Below are 16,006 nucleotides of genomic sequence, written 5' to 3' on the forward strand. Positions count from 1 at the left end.
AAAAAAAATATCTATAAAAACAAGCACAGTTGTTTTTTTTTTTCCCCCCCAGTGCTGGATCACCTTTCAGAGCTTCAAAAGGACTTCAAAAGTAGTAATGAAATGCATTCAAAAAAGCTTACCAATATATTAGAACAGTTCTTACATCAATGCTCAAGCTAACTGTAAAAGAAATAAAATCCTACCATTATAATCACCATTTAAATTAAATTAATGCTTGCCTCCTGACCTTCAGACACACACAAACCAGATTTTTTTTTTTTTGCTCTACCACAGCAGCAGTCTCTCAAAGAGGAGACATCTATCGTATCTCAGTTAAAAGAGGCAGCACAGGTTTTTAGGTAGTTCACGTCAGTCAACTTGAAGCCTCTGAAATTAAGTGTAGTAACAGCAACAAAACCTTAAAAAATAAAAAAGACTTTCACAAAGGTAGTCACACTTCAAAGATGAATTTGTCAGAAATTCTTTAAAAAGTGACAACACTTAGCTACAGCAGTTTATACACAAACTCTATCCCCATCAAAGAAACAATTCTACAAGAATGTTACAATACTTTACTCAAGATGGTCTTCAACAGCTGGATTGATGAGTGCTGCTCTCGTCCTAATCATTAGCCTCTCTCAGGCTCATGCACCTCTTCCTCTATTTATAACAAAGCTACAAATCTCTGAGACAGGAAATTAGACACTAATGACAGATAGCCAACGATTTTAACTACCAGGTATCCCTCACAAAAGGATTACTGCTGGGAAAAAAAAAAGTGTTACGTGTCCATCATCAAAACAAAACTGTACAGCAATGCTTTCTATGGATCTACAAATAATCTATCTCTTCAGAAACAGAAAATGAAGCTTCTAGCACACAGACATAACTTGAGATGCCTTCTTGTTCTTAAGAAATTAGTTTTATTTTCATAGTCTGATTTGAGTGAAGAAAAGGAACACTAGTAATAGGTAAAAATTCTATCAACAGGCTACAAGAATCAACAAACTATTTTCAATATATCTATCCCATTTTATACTGTAGGCATGCTGCACACATTCTACAAATATGTACCCATATAACATCTCTACCTATGAAGTATCATATTTTTTGGACTATTAATTATTGACACCAATGACAGAGCCTCCTGCAGCATGTCTATTCTATGATCACTGCAGAAACTGAACCAAGGCCAATACAAAAACATGCACATGGAAGATCAAGACCATTAATTGTGGTCACTTCAGTTTCTTGTAATGTCAGTCAGCTTTATGACCAAAGTCACGTTTTCAAAGAAGCTCTGCAAGAAGTGGTAACACTGGACTCTCAATTCTCTGAAGACTTACAGATCATTAGCATTAAAACTGGGTTTTCCTGAAGACTGCCATTTATATTACAGAAACTGAACTCAGACTCACAAATAACTTACTACGTGGGACAAACACCCGACACCCATGAAGCATAAACACAGATAAAGAATTAGTTGACTGGGGAAGTAAGAAATTGGCTCAGTCTTCATAATGAAGCTAAAATAAGCCTACCATGCCTACACAACAGAGTACAATGTCAAAATTGATTCAAGTATGTGTATATGCCCAAGGTGCAGAATGTTTTTTCTGCCTTCTTCAGTAATTCTCAAGTGGCTTGAAATGGAACAGAAAACAGAAATATGCAGGAACAAGGACACATTCAGAATTACCAGCAGTGCTATTGGAAAAGCACTTTAGTATTTGGTATGTTTCCAACCAAATAATTTCATTAATATGTATTTGTATTCAGATTTTTGAAATTAAACTACACCTAGTGCAAAAGCTTGATGTTCCAGTCATCCTCAACAAAAAAGCAAGCAACACTATTAACAAATCATAAACCATTACAGAACAGTCTAAAAACAGAATAGGCAAGATTCCAGTACGTATCTGTAAGCAGTTAAAGTAACAATAACATTTAATTTCCATTTTCAAGTATGCAGTAAAAGCCCCCAAAAGCCACAAGTACCGTATTTAGAATCGAAGTGCCTGTGGTCTAGTGACCAACTTCTCAGCAGCTCAGGCCCACTGCATTGTTATATTTAACCAGAAAGGGCAGACATCACGAGTAATGCCTCCTGAAAGGATTTCTCTCCACTATTCCACTCACTGCAGCACCATTATATTTATAGGCATTTCTTTGGTATTCCTCGTCAACATACTATCTTTCTACAAATGCCTAGCATGTTAGAGATAGCTTTCAATGCAAAACATGACCTATGCTGCCCTGTAATTTATACTGACATCTGAACATCATTAATGCCAGATCATATATATTTTACACTGAAAATGCCTACAGATCTTTTACCGTAGAGATTATTGCTAACTATTTTTTTTTAAAGCAATTAAAATGTGAGCTGTTATTAGGTTGGTGACTACTTAGCATTTTAATATTTTGCAATACTGTATCAAAGCGTTAGGACCACAGACTTAGATGAATAGTTCTTGACTACCAAAAATTGCCTAACCATTGGACAGCACCGTGAAATATTGTTCTGGCCTCATACATCAATAAAATTTGCTGTCAAATGCCATAAATACACCCCTTATGACACCTACTTATCTTGCTTCTTTAGAGAGAGGGAGAAAAAAAATAAACATCTTCTGTGCTGCTTTCCCCATGGATGCTCTGCATAACCAAAAAAGCAAAGTAGTGACCATGGTTTTGAATCAGTGTATGGTTTAATTTTTTTAATCCATTTAAAGAGGTATCTTAATAACAGGTTCTGCTGAAAGTTGAACTAAGAATTAACGACTGTTTGTCTAATACAAATATATTCTCTCATCACCTTTTTTGCACTAACCACAACAGAAAACCTTAGCCACCTCAGTGATCTGTTCACGCCATTAATATTATTGGATAATATGGGCAAGAGACCCCTGCTGCTAGGGCCCTCACAAAAGAATACTCCTTGAGAACTTTCCTCAATAATCTTTCTTAAACTGGTCTAAATAGCTGTTTTAATCCTATGTGCAAAAGTATGCCGGTTCCTCTCTTCTCTGAAGGACTTATTAAAAACAAAAAGCACAAGAAAAGGATTTTTGTTACCTTCTTTAGGTCACCAAACAAGACCATGCTGCAAAGATATCTGATGGAGAGAGGAGGAAGGGAAAAAAATCCTTGTCAATTTTGAGAGGATTTTTAACGTTCACAAATTTAAAACAAATTCCTAATTACACACCAATTTTACCACAGACATTTTGCTTTCTGTATTTTTTGGTAAAGTAGGATTACAAGGAAGGAAATCTTGCCTTCAGGAGCCTTCCTATTTCTCAGGAAAAGGGATGCAGTTTCCTTCCTCCCTAGCCACAATTCTGAATGTTACCTTCATTATATTATCCCTGAACTGTGAAATGAACCTGTATGAGGTCATTAGTTTGACAGCAGAAATATCCATTCAGCACTACTGTACAAACACACACACACGGCTGGAAAAAAATAAACTACTGACTACAGGGGTTTTTGAAGGGTTACATCAAGTACCAATCCGTGTTAGGCCTGATTAACTTCCGAGCACACTGAAAACCGGAGGAATCACAGGCAAGACTGAAAACACACAAACGTTAAAGGCAACCAGGCTGAGCTGCATGGAAAACTGTATGTGGAATTGTGTGGCAAGTTTGATTTATACAGAGATCAACACTAATGCAGTTAAATACTTAAAACTGATTGCTGTTTTAGGATCTCCTATATACGTAAAATCTGGGGTATTTACAGGATAAATAGCAATCGCTCCCCTACTAATCAGGGACATCATGCAGATGAAACAATATATATTTTGATTAATCAAACTCCAATATATACCAATAGCAACAAAAGGTGTTAGCCCAGAGACCATTAATGACAGTGCTCAAGACAAGGCTGATCCTTCTACAAGTTAAGACTACCGTAAGATTCCAGACCACTTCAGAAAGTTTCCATGAGCAGGACTGCATGCAACAACTACCAATTTAAGACAGAAAAAGGGAAAAGAGAATTACTGACATTGGGGAAAGAATTACTGACGTTGCAGACAGATTCCTGCACTTCCCAAACTGTTAGTACAATTACAGTACATCTTTATTATAATCAGTTGCTCAACAAAAGGAAGGAGCTTATAGCAGTTATGTTAAAAATTGCAGCTACCAAGAAAAGAACAATGAAATGGATGCATTAAAAACAAGATGCCAAAAGTGTATTTCCTCACACACACGATGACATGTACTGAATTTTATTTAAAGATTAAAATGTATTTTGTAAGAGCTAATGAACTAAGAATCATGACAGTGAAACATTAAGAAAATCGTTGCAAACAGTTTTATGTGAACAGTGAAAGGTTTATTTTGCCAAGTCCCCTGTAGCTGCTGACCAAATTTTCAGTGATAAAAGTTCTCTTGAAAAACCTGGTGTTTTTGACCTCTGAAGTTAAGAAAAACCTTTCATAAATTCCACATAAACCAATGAGTATTATTTGGCATCTACAGACATTCCTGGAAAAAAAAGCAGCTAAGCAGATGTGAATGCTCCCATTTTTCTCGATTTGGCATCAACTCTTAAAGGTAATTATATTTTAAGTGTGTTATTGCTGATCGTTTTTGCATAAACATTCAGTTAACTGTGTTTATCTTGAAGTCTGATATTGCCTCTCCTGACCAACTGAGCAAGCTGCCAGGACACAATGAAATTTTCAGTTTCCCATAGAAGATCCAGCACACTCAAAGTTAGGAAACTCTATTAAAATGACATTAGCATGGCATGAGGCACCAGAGATCACCGCAGTTGCACCATCCCCTTCTGACTTCTACAAAAAGCCTTTCATTATTACTTCACCTTCAACTGTTTCAGTATTTACGCTGCTCCTTTACAGAAACTCTGCTGCAAAAATTTAGGTCACATTTTCTTTAAGTGTACATGAGTGTGCATGCTTGTATACTTATTTAAAGCTCAATGAAATTAATTAAAAGCTCCTCACTGACTTCAATGTGCATTGAATCAGGACCTGGATGAGTTCAGAGGCAAAACAATTACACTTTAATTAAACATCTTAACATTCTTGTGAAGCAGTCAACTGATCTTACAGAGGGATAAACTGAGTCAGAAAGATTCAGAGCTTGCTCATAGTCATAAACAGAGTTGATTACTTAAGTTGCTTCCATATTTGTTAGTTGCCCTCATAACATAGGTAAAATGGACTTTCTGAAAAATCAAGTAAATTCTTGGTCTACATATCTGCAGGAAACAAAACATCCCAAGACAAGCACAATGGCTGTACAAATCTATTGGCTTCATCCCTGTTCCCCAATGAGTAGCTAATTTAGTCAAATCACAAGAATTCCAATAATTTGAAAAGTTGAAATTTTCAGGGTTTTTTTCATGGCAGTTTATCCCCAGATGAGATTTTTAGGCTGTGGGGTTTGTTTAGGTTCTTTTAAAGGAGCATTAATAATTATTATATATCTATGTTACATTTTAAAAAGAGAAATAGGCTTGGCAGATTTGATAATTCCATAAAACCTTGAAAATACTTACTGAAAAGCAAGAGCTATGATTATACTTCCTAAATTCAAACTGACATTTAAACATACATAAGCACTGTAACACTCTGTCAAATCACCGCAGACAAGAAATTAACTTTCCTCAGTTTTTTGAGAATTTGTTACATAATGCTTCCCCAGCACTGAGTCTGAAAATAAATCCCAGAGTCAGGAAAGTGTTCGTCTTAATTCAATTACCAACTACTGTTTTTCAGTTATTTTTCTATCTTTGGTTTCTTCTCACCTATTAACACTCCGTAGTTTTGCTCATTCTTGTCTATCTGCTCTCTTATGCCAATCGAAGTTCACAGACAGGCCACGGCTCTTAAAAGGGAAAAAAACACCTGTAAGTCTCATCCATTTTCAGAGATACAAAAGCATTAACAGTAAACAGTGTTTTGGGTTTTTTTTCTAAATGAAATTTTGTTGGTAAAAAGCTTTTTGTACATTTAAAACCTATTTACATATAATTTTCTCCCATATACTTAGAAGCAAGACCGTTAGACTACCAACGTTTCTTAGGATGCAGAAATAGGTGTAGGGTAGGTGACAAAATGTTTCATTCCAATAATTTACATCTATAGTGTACATGAACACCAAAATACAAACATCTTCTGGGGCTATGCACATACTTCTGTACTTGCAACAGCTTTACTGAAATTCAATTAATGGATAATGTTACTTTTCTAGCAAATCAGGACTCTCAAATTGAACAAAAAACTCCTCTAATCTGTGATACAGAGTCATTTTAAGATAATTTTTTAATGCATTAGAAATATGAATTATGTATAGGTTCTGATTACAGGATTTAACACAGAAGACACAAACACCAAAAAGTATTTCTATACGTATACTTATAATTTTACAAGATATGTTGGATTTCAGGTAGTCTGTTGGAAGGACAGACAGGACTAAGTGCTTTATTAAAGAAGGCTCAAATAAAACTATTAAACATTATGATTTTTGATGTCTTATTACCAATCAAGGTTTATTTTTGGCTGAATATCCCACCTTACCATTCCAGAAGTACCACGCTGATAGTTTAAAGGAAGAACATGATTAACCACCTTCACCATCGTGAGTGTTAACATATTTGGAAAGATAGCAGAAAAAGTAATTTACTCTATCTGAAAATGGATTTATAACCACCTTCTAGCTGTAACACTTACTGCAACTCCCAGATTATAAGAAATTGGCATATTTATTAGCATTACAATTTTTCCAATTAGAAACATTAACATCAGGTTCAGTTGCTTCTTCATTACGTACACAACGGTGCAGTACAGCTGTAACAGCTGTTACTGTCCTCGTTGCATTTCAGCAGAAATCCAATCTGATGACAGCTTGCAATAAAAAGAAATATGTTTTGGTATCTGCATGTATAGAAATATTTCTGAAGATATCCAATCCTTCTTTTTTTTTTTTTTTTTTTGAACAAACTCTACTGGAAGTTTCTCCAAGCATATTCAACAGCAGCCTCCAAAAGCCTCCTGCCTGCATGCACAGCACTTGGGTATATTTTTGACACTTAAAATTAGGTCAGATGCTCAGGAGGGATGATTCGTAGTCAACAACAAACTTAGAAATTTAAATACTTACTAAAAAAATCTTAAATGTTTATGTTAGCTACAGATGACAAACATTCAGGAGAGGAAAACGCTCCTGTTAAACTAATACAAATAGATGGATTTCACATTCATTGTTTCCCAGGCAAAGCATCAATCTTTAACATCAGTTTCACCATATCAAACACATGCAGATGGTGTTACTTGCCTTTTAGCTTCACTCGCCTGTATGCAACTGCAGGATGACTTTTAATTTTCAGTAATAGGTATTTATTATAGTCAATGTTTGCAGTTACAAAATTTAGGTTTTGTTTGACTTCACGTTTGGTTTTGTTTAGAAAATAACACAAATTGTTTTGGAAAACTCTTTCTCCTCTTGCAAAGTGAAGTACTCCAACTCTGGATGGGGGAAGGAGGGAAATGGCAGAGGATGTAAGAGCAGAATTTGACAAAGGTTTCCCATAAAATTGGGATTCAGAACTTGCCTTCTGCGCAGCCCTAATACTTGAGGTTATGATGTTATATATCTAGTGAAACATGTATGAGTATTAACCAATTCTTGTTAAGACAACAGCAGCTTCACTTCGGATGGTGGGCAAACAGCCCTCTTGCCCCATACACCTCTGCTGCTCGTGCAGTACACAGCTCCTAGGCACAACTGCAAACAGGCATAGTGACAACTGTGCTGTATCTGATATGTATTTATTACAATGACTCCCATCAGGCTATGGGATGATTTTCCTGGTGAAGATGACAGTATCTTCCCACTTAGATATCAAAAGGAATCCTGAAAGAACTTTTATGCCCTATATAACTTTCCATAACTTCTGCTGCAATGCTTAAAATGAACTAAAAGAGAAGTATTGCTTTGAAGCAATTTTGGGTAAGTCATAAAATTTCAGCCAACCAATTTTCAGTTACCTTGTTCAAAATGGCCTTTGCTCTCAAATTTGTCCAATCCTATGTGCTTCCTTGCAGATTTACACTATTACAATGCACCACATGAACTAAGAGAGCATGCAAATCTATTTACCAACAATTCAATATTAAACTGAAGAAGCTGCCAAGATGCCAGAGATACAATAAAAGAGGTGATGCTTTTTCAGCTAATGGCAAAGTGAAGCAGCTCCGATGTATGGGAAGTACACCTGCCACCATTTTCCAGCTGACTCTTGTTCGTCAAGGAAAAACAGAAGCTTTTAGATAAGTAAGCCTGCACTTAAAAAAGTATTAATATGCAGCTTTCTATATACCCCTTCATCTTGAATATCTGTACTTTCAAAATAAAACCCCTGAAGTACATAGTTTAGCCTCACCTTTTACCATTTATATAATGTTTCTCCTTCAGCTGGCTATTTCACATCATACCTAAGTTCCAGAAATATCAAGGGCATGAAAAGTCGAGAGCTTGCAAAGTTCAGTGGTCAACAAAAACTCAGTATTTTGATTTTGTAAATGTATAAAAAAAGTATGTTCTTAAAACACTCAACAGACATGCCTATCACCACACTGCAGCCAGCTCAGAAAGCAAACTGAACAGGCATACCTAACTTGCCTCTAATGCCTGTTGGTTTTTTGGAGTTTAGTGTTTGGTTTGTTTTGTGTTTTGTTTTTTTTTTTAAACCAGTACATCTGCAGAATGTCTTGCTCTCATCTTGCAGAGCATCAAAGCTTATTTTGTTCAGTGTGCCAAGATGAGGAACATTCAAATAAAAGATGATGTACAACAGAGCAAAATATTCTTGAAGAGAAAGCAAATGCAAGTCTGAAAGTCAAATGTACTCTGATGAAGCACATCTGGATGTTAAGCAGAAACTAGTATCAATCTCCCATCTGCTTTCTGCAGTACTAATGTGTTCTGATGTGGAAAACGATGCTGTGCCTCTCCCAACTATCTTTCCAAGAGATACAGAACTATTGTGTGCCACCAAATACTGTCCATCTCCACACTAAACTGAAAGTTAGAGTGCTGCTTCAGATGCTCTAGGAGCACGTTTTTCAGCCGAGGCAGGCGCTCCCTCCAGGTGAAGCCCTCCATCAAACACCGGCCAAGCGCCGGTTTTCCCACGCCAGCCGCCGCCGTTTCACGGTGAGGCCAGGACGCCGCGCGGCATCGCTCCCTTTTGCTAAGGCAAAACGGGGGCAGCCCCGAACCGGGGCGTCCAGATTTTGTGTTTTATTACCTGCGGACGTGACACCTGCCCTCCCGACGGCTCCAGCGCACCTTAAGCGGCTTTACGTGGGAATGACTTCACCTGCCACAAAAATGCAGCCATTGCTGGGGTGGGACCCCGCCGCCGTGAAACAGGGTGCCACATGACGTAAGAGATGATGCCAGAAAATTAAAAAGGCACCTCCCGTACCTGTGCCGCGGGGCCACGGCCTGCCAGCGCCCGCGACCGCCCGGCCGGCGCCGCCGGGCCCCGGGGGAGGTCAGAGGCCGCGGCCCCGGCCCGGGGAAGGGGGCGCGGGAGCCGGCCCCGGCGGGGCGGCGGAGGGGAGGCGCGGAGGCCCGGCGGAGCGGCGCCCCGGCCCGGGCGAGCGCCTTTGTTCAGGGCCGGGCGCCGCGCACAAAGGGCAGCCGCGCTCACCTGGGTGCGGGGCCGGGCCGGCCCCGGCGGTCCTGAGGCACCGGGCGGGCGGGCGGGCGGGAGCGCTCGGCGCGGGCGGGCGAGTCCAGCCGAGCCGCGGGGAGCGGAGCGGAGCGGCCGCCTCCTCCGTCGTGACTCACCGCGGCGGCCCAGGGCGGGAGGGGGAGGAGGAGGGGGCGGGGGCGGGCGGTGCCTGGGCGGCGCCGGGGGAGGGACCCGCCGCGTCCCGGCGCCCAGGGCAGCGGCGGAGCCGCAGGCACCGCCCGCCCGCCGGCCGGGAGGAAGGGGCGGGGCGGAGCCGCCGAGGGGCGGGGCGCGGCGGGGAAGGGGCGGGGTCTCCGCGCCGCCCGCGGGCAGGGCCGGGGCGCGCCGCGCCCACACGGGAGCCCCGGCGAGGAGCGAGCCACGCCCCCTCTCGGCGCGGGCAGCACGCGGGCAGCACCCCGCGCAGCACCCCGCGCAGCACCCCGCGCTGCCGGCCCCCGGGCGGCTCCCTCGGGGGGTCGACCCTGCCTTAGGACGCCGGCGGCAGCCGCGCAGGCTGTCCGGTCCCGGGCGGGAGCCACGTGCTCACCTGCGGCAGCATCCTCGGCTCGCAGTCCGGAATTACGCGGTGCCGAGCGGCTCCGGGCGCTGACGCTTCCCCTCGAGCGGTCCTCTTCAGCGGGGCGAGGCTGAGGAGCAGGACTGCTCCGGGAGCGCCGTGTTAGATAAATCGTGTCGGTGTTAAAACAGGTTACGTGACCGCTTCTCCATGCTACCATGCTAAGAAAGTTAAAAGACACCGCAAAATTCAGTACAGCTTAATGCAAGCTAGTTCAGCGAACAGAGAAAATGGCATCTCCTGAGAACCTCCAGCTAGAATGGGTATCTGGTCATTCCAGCACCCAAAAATACAGCCATCCTTCCCCTGGATTGATGGAAGCAGAGTAAAACCACAGTGAACATAGAAATTAATTAAAAAATAATAGTAATAAGAGAGAAGCCATCAGGGTCCATCACCTCTGCTCCATCACTAATCTGCATTCTGGTTATTATTCACACTTCACTTAACAGTAATTCATAATATCCACCGGTGGGGTCAGCAAGGCAAGTGTAAAATTCCTGAAGATAAAAATGTTTTGTGTACTAAAAGTTATTTAGTAAATCGCATCTGTTTTCTACTCTGTATTTAACTTAATTGCTTAAAAATAGTCACAGTAATGAAATAGGTGGTACTTCCTTTAACAGCTTGCTGCCTAATGACATCAAAGCCCAGTGCCACTGAAATCCATACCCCACTGCCAGTTAATGAAGGTCTTAACATGAAAGCCTATGCAAAGAGCAAAACCAAGCTGCTGACAGGAACAGGAATGGTGCAAATATGCTGGGATCCGAGATCACTAGCACATACCCACAGCACAGCAGGCAGTAATGATTATTAATTATTTAAGAAAAGAACATAAGAGCTCCAGCATAAGCTGAAAAAAAATATGCAGAAGTGCTGCTCTGGGATCCTCCAGTTGGATTACAGTTAATTAGTGCAGTACATGAGTCTGAGGGAAAGATCTAAAAGCATCTTATGCTAGTAGGAGCATATAATTAAGCCATCATTTGCATCTTTGCAAGAGTATGAATTTTCTTACTGATAACATCATGGGCAAAACACCATTTTATGACTAAGTATTGTCTAGCCTTCCTATTCTAATTTAGCTGGCTGACTGTACAACAGTGTAATGCAATCTGACATAGCATCAGTTTAACATCCTGCTCTTATTCAGAAAGGGTTTTAGCAGAGAGAGAGATACTGTAATGCTTCCTCTACCTTTGGAGAATTTTAGATGTATTTTCTTGAGTCTAAATCAGCTTCTGCCCCACCTTAGTTTGTTACCATCGAGCTTAGTGAAGTGCTTAGCTACCCAGCAAGGGGACATCTTGCCATTATGGTAGTTGCTTGTATCATCCTAAAACATGATGGATGCTCAAGAGACCTCTTAACTCTTAGTTCCCCAAAAGATTTAGTAGAATATTGTTCTTGTCTCATGGGAACGCACAGGCTTCCACAAAGTAAACTGAAGATACAAGTGCACTGCATCTGGCAAATTCATTATCTTCCTGATCATCACGCTACTTGCTCCAGCCACAAAATGGGAAGAACGCAACTTACCATCAGCAGGGGGAATGTTAGGAACTTTAACTATCAAAAATGTTAAGTCTTTCTAACATTTTTACAAGTATTGTATAAAGATTGAATATTATAAAAAATCTAACAGATTGAGTTTTCAATAGCTTCTAATCTCTTCTGTTTAATGAGGCTGCTGTTCATTCCAGCAAGCCAAAACTTCATGAAACCCTCTCTGAATCCTGCCTGACTTTGAAAAATTCTCCCAGTTCACTCTGTCTTTCTCTGATCTCCAATTCTTTCTTAATCAGCTCTGAAATTCATTTAGGATTGCTTCACAGTACAGCTGCTTCCACCCTCCAAGTCCCTCTGTATTTGTTGGCATCTCTCTCTCATTAAGGGCTTCCAGCAGCATCTGTACGCACAAGCCCTGCTTTCATTATCCATCTGATTTAACCACATGCAACAATAATGCAAACTCTGTTTCTCTCCAAGATGTGTATGGTACCCAATGAGGGAATTGTTTTTAAGTTTGGAATCTGTTTTCATTCGGTCATCTTTTGTATTTCAGACTTAGTCTGACAATTCCAGTCTATCAAAACCATGCTCTGATGCAGACACAATACAGTGTTTCCTGAAAATTAAATGCAGTTCAGTGAATCAACTCTTTGCACACTTGAGCCACTAAAATAAATGGAGGGTCCTAACAGTCAGTTGAAATTTTTGTGACTAGTGGTGAACTCAACTTGCATAGATTAGAGAGACTATACTAGAAATTTGGCTGCCTTAGTTACAATATTTAATGTTTCTACACAATGTGCAGTGAGGAGGTATGCAGAAATGTCTTAGCTGGACAAAAAAGCCCTTTAGTATAAAAAAGGCTATGACAATCTCTTTTTTTTGTTAATCCAGACTTAGTTTCTATAGTAAGAAACCTTCTCAGCTGCATATTTTATTCAAAACCAGAAGCGTTCCCAGATTAAATTTGGTATATACAAAGTTGCAAAGCACACTTTTAGGACAACATTACAGAACTTAGTTCCATTTCCAACTTACAAGGACATCAACTGGACAATCAAAAAAAAAGCTATTTACCCAGACATTAACACTTCTCTCCACAGGATTTTGCAGGTGATTCTGCCTGATGGCTTTCAGTACATCCACAATTATTACCAACCCATTTTTGGAGGCATGTTGAAAACACAATCCTAAACATTATTAAGCAGCAAACTATTATGACAGCAAGATAAGAAGAGGTGTCCAGGATTAGAAGTTGTTTTAAAAAGAAATCTGCTATTAAATATATCATTTACACAGGAGCGTGTTAAATTACAGTAGATATTCAGTGCATGTTACAGCAATGCCTTACATATAGTTATGCCCACTAACATTATATCTGTATTTCCTCTCTTAAGACCTTATTTTAGAGACTACTTATTCAGAAATGGTTTTTTTTTATCCTGTCAGACAACATCAGATACTTGAGGCCACCTTTTCAAGTGCTATGAACATCAGCAGCTCCCACTTGACTGAGGAGGGAAGCTTGGATGTTTATAAGTTATGGGATAGAAATCTCAGGCAACATAAAGACAATAATTCTCCCCTCTCCCTCACAGGAGTAAAACACCATTAAATTTTAAAACTCCTACAACCTCAGCAAGACAAGGTTTCTCCATGACTCCTAAAGAAAAACTCTGCAATATGAGCACTCCTATTCATCTCTCATGGGTAGCTAAGCAGAAGTGAAATAAGAGTTTACTTCCTTAACAGAAAAGACTTGGCCCAAACTCAGTGAGGATAAGTGAAAAATGATGGAAGTGGGGAAACTAAAAGATGCCTACAGGCTGGCTTTTACTCCTTTAAAATGCACAAATTATATTTGGCCTTATAAAGGAAAGGAATGGCCATACCTGAAACAAAACCTAATGGCTGTATTTTAATTTGCCGACCATTTCAGCCACTAATGATACAGCCTTAAATGCCTGGTCAACAGAGTATCATTAATACAGAATTCTCTATCAAAATGAATTTGATTTTAACAGGCAAGGTAACATGATGAACTAAGGAATCTCTTAAGAAGTCTTGCATTTTTCCTTTAAGACAAAGGTAACTTGTTACTTTTCCATTCAAGATCAAAGGAGGGAAATAATACAAGGAGAGAAAGACAGAAGAAAGACAGAGCATTTGAAGCTTCAATTTTCTAACACTTTTTCTTTTAGATCAGTGCAATCACTAGATTCACCCTATAGAGACAGAAGATTAAAAAAGGGAGGTTATGTACGGCCAAAAAAAGAACTCAGGGCAACTTTGCAGACGTGTTTAAAGCTACCGTACTTTACAATTCTTATTTCAGAAGTAAAATGATAAACAAAAAACAAAGCACTTTTAATCTTCAAAGCAATGTATGATCAGTAACAACTTCACAGCATTCAATATTCTTAGTATCATAATCTGTATTTTACTCCAGGAGAGAAAGATGTGTAGAGAATAAGTCATCTGCTTGGGTCTAATGCTGAACCAGGGCTGGAACTCAAACATTACAATCTTGTATGTTAAACAACAAAACCATGCTTTCATTTAAGAGTTGTTATTTTGTTACCAGTTTTTATTTGAGCAAATGATTATTATAATAAATAGATTATAGACTTTTTTCCAGCCCCTGCAGAAACATCTAAGATACTAGTAGAGGTACGTCACAGGATTATTTGCAAAATATTTAGTGCAGCACACCAATTAACTTACTATGCCTCTGAAATTAATCTAACCACTTCAAGTAGGTTCCTTAAATAATTATTTGCTAGGGTCAACATATGAATAGCTTCACCCTGGCAACAGCTTCCTTGTTAAACTACACTTACAGTCAAGGCATTCTGCAGGACATACCCAGTGTCTAAGCTTTCTGACCCTTCACAGCTTTTGAGAAGGGAAGTCTGGCCTGGCATGCCAAAACATGCAATGATATTGGTCACTGATCTCAGTCTCATCTTTGTCCACCTAAATCATGAGGTTATCTTTTCAAGAGCAGAAGCAGCACAACGTTAAAGAGATATTCAGTCAAGGATCGATTTAATAGAAATATTACAACTGCCTGCAGTACAGAAACTTTGAAAAAAATTCCTGAAATATTTGCAAATCAGTAAAAAAAGTTTCTCCTGGAAACCTACACCTCTCAAACTACAAGGAAAAAGATTTCCATATCACTGTACTGTAAACTTACTGTGATCTGTGGGAGTGCTGAGAGATTTAATTTACATACTAATGCTGCAAGCAGGTTGGGGGGTGTGGAGGGAGAAGAGTTACTTGAGCACCAGTAATGAGCAGAAAGGAAAAGAAGGCAGCTACAGTCCCCATAGACTGTTTTGTTTTCAGTAATTTTAGACTGTCTAATAACGCCTTTTAATAAGCTGCTCTCAGCTATAAAGCTGCAGCCTTTGTCAGTGAACATAATGCTGCCCCAGACAGGAAAATACTTGTGATGTAATGGACAAAAGACCCCATCTAAATAAAAGCTTCTTAAAAAAGGAGAAAAGTTCCATCAGTGAAAGACAAATTATGCTGTCTATACTGTGTATCCTTTCATTTCTAAAATACTAGATAGATTTCAAAAGTATAGCTATTAAAGCAAAATACATTCTAAAAACCACGTTTTTCTGGTTTACTCTACTGCAGCCCTAGTGTACAATTAGGTGAAATAACTTATTTACAGGGTATTTATGCCCTGTAAGTGCAATCTGAATTATAACTGATCATGCTAATTTTCTGTTTATAGTCTATACTACCTACCCACTTAGTCTGTGACTACTATGTGACACAGGTTAATGTTGCAATTGGCTACCCAAATTTAAGACAATTTCTACTCCACTCAGTTTAATAGCAGTTCTCACTGAAGCTCAAGTCTAGCTATAAAAGCCTAAGATATAGATATGATAGATAAAACAGATATTCTGCTCCATTAAATACAGGATTCCTCAAAACACTGGGTCACCTCTGCTGACAAATGCAGGTCCAATCCACTGTTGCCAAAACAAGCCACGGCACCATGAACTGGAACTGAATCTGCCCAACATTTGGGTCTAAAGGTTGGTTTATAAACCATTACTAATTCTAAAAGAATTCAATATCATCCTTTTAGTACACATATTTCTTAATTTTTATAATTCAAAGCACAAGATGGAAAGATCACCTTTTTCCTAGGAATTATTCTGATCTTTCCAGTATTATTAC

The 16,006-nt window shown here is 39.6% G+C and overlaps 1 protein-coding gene across 2 annotated transcripts in view; it reads right to left on the reverse strand.

Annotated features, from left to right (window-relative positions):
• CTNNBIP1 (catenin beta interacting protein 1) overlaps positions 1-9,857 on the reverse strand; it is a 45,575-nt gene extending 35,718 nt beyond the window's left edge. For both annotated transcript variants that reach the window (XR_012635036.1, XM_074924991.1), the window contains exons 1-2: positions 9,682-9,857; positions 5,770-5,849 (exon numbers count right to left, since the gene is read on the reverse strand). The gene's annotated coding sequence lies outside the window, so the exon portion shown is untranslated. The remainder of the gene's footprint in view (positions 1-5,769; positions 5,850-9,681) is intronic.
• Positions 9,858-16,006: the final 6,149 nt, after the last annotated feature.

This window comes from Athene noctua, chromosome 22 (assembly GCF_965140245.1).
Source record: "Athene noctua chromosome 22, bAthNoc1.hap1.1, whole genome shotgun sequence".
In the NCBI taxonomy this organism is placed as follows: Eukaryota; Metazoa; Chordata; class Aves; order Strigiformes; family Strigidae; genus Athene; species Athene noctua.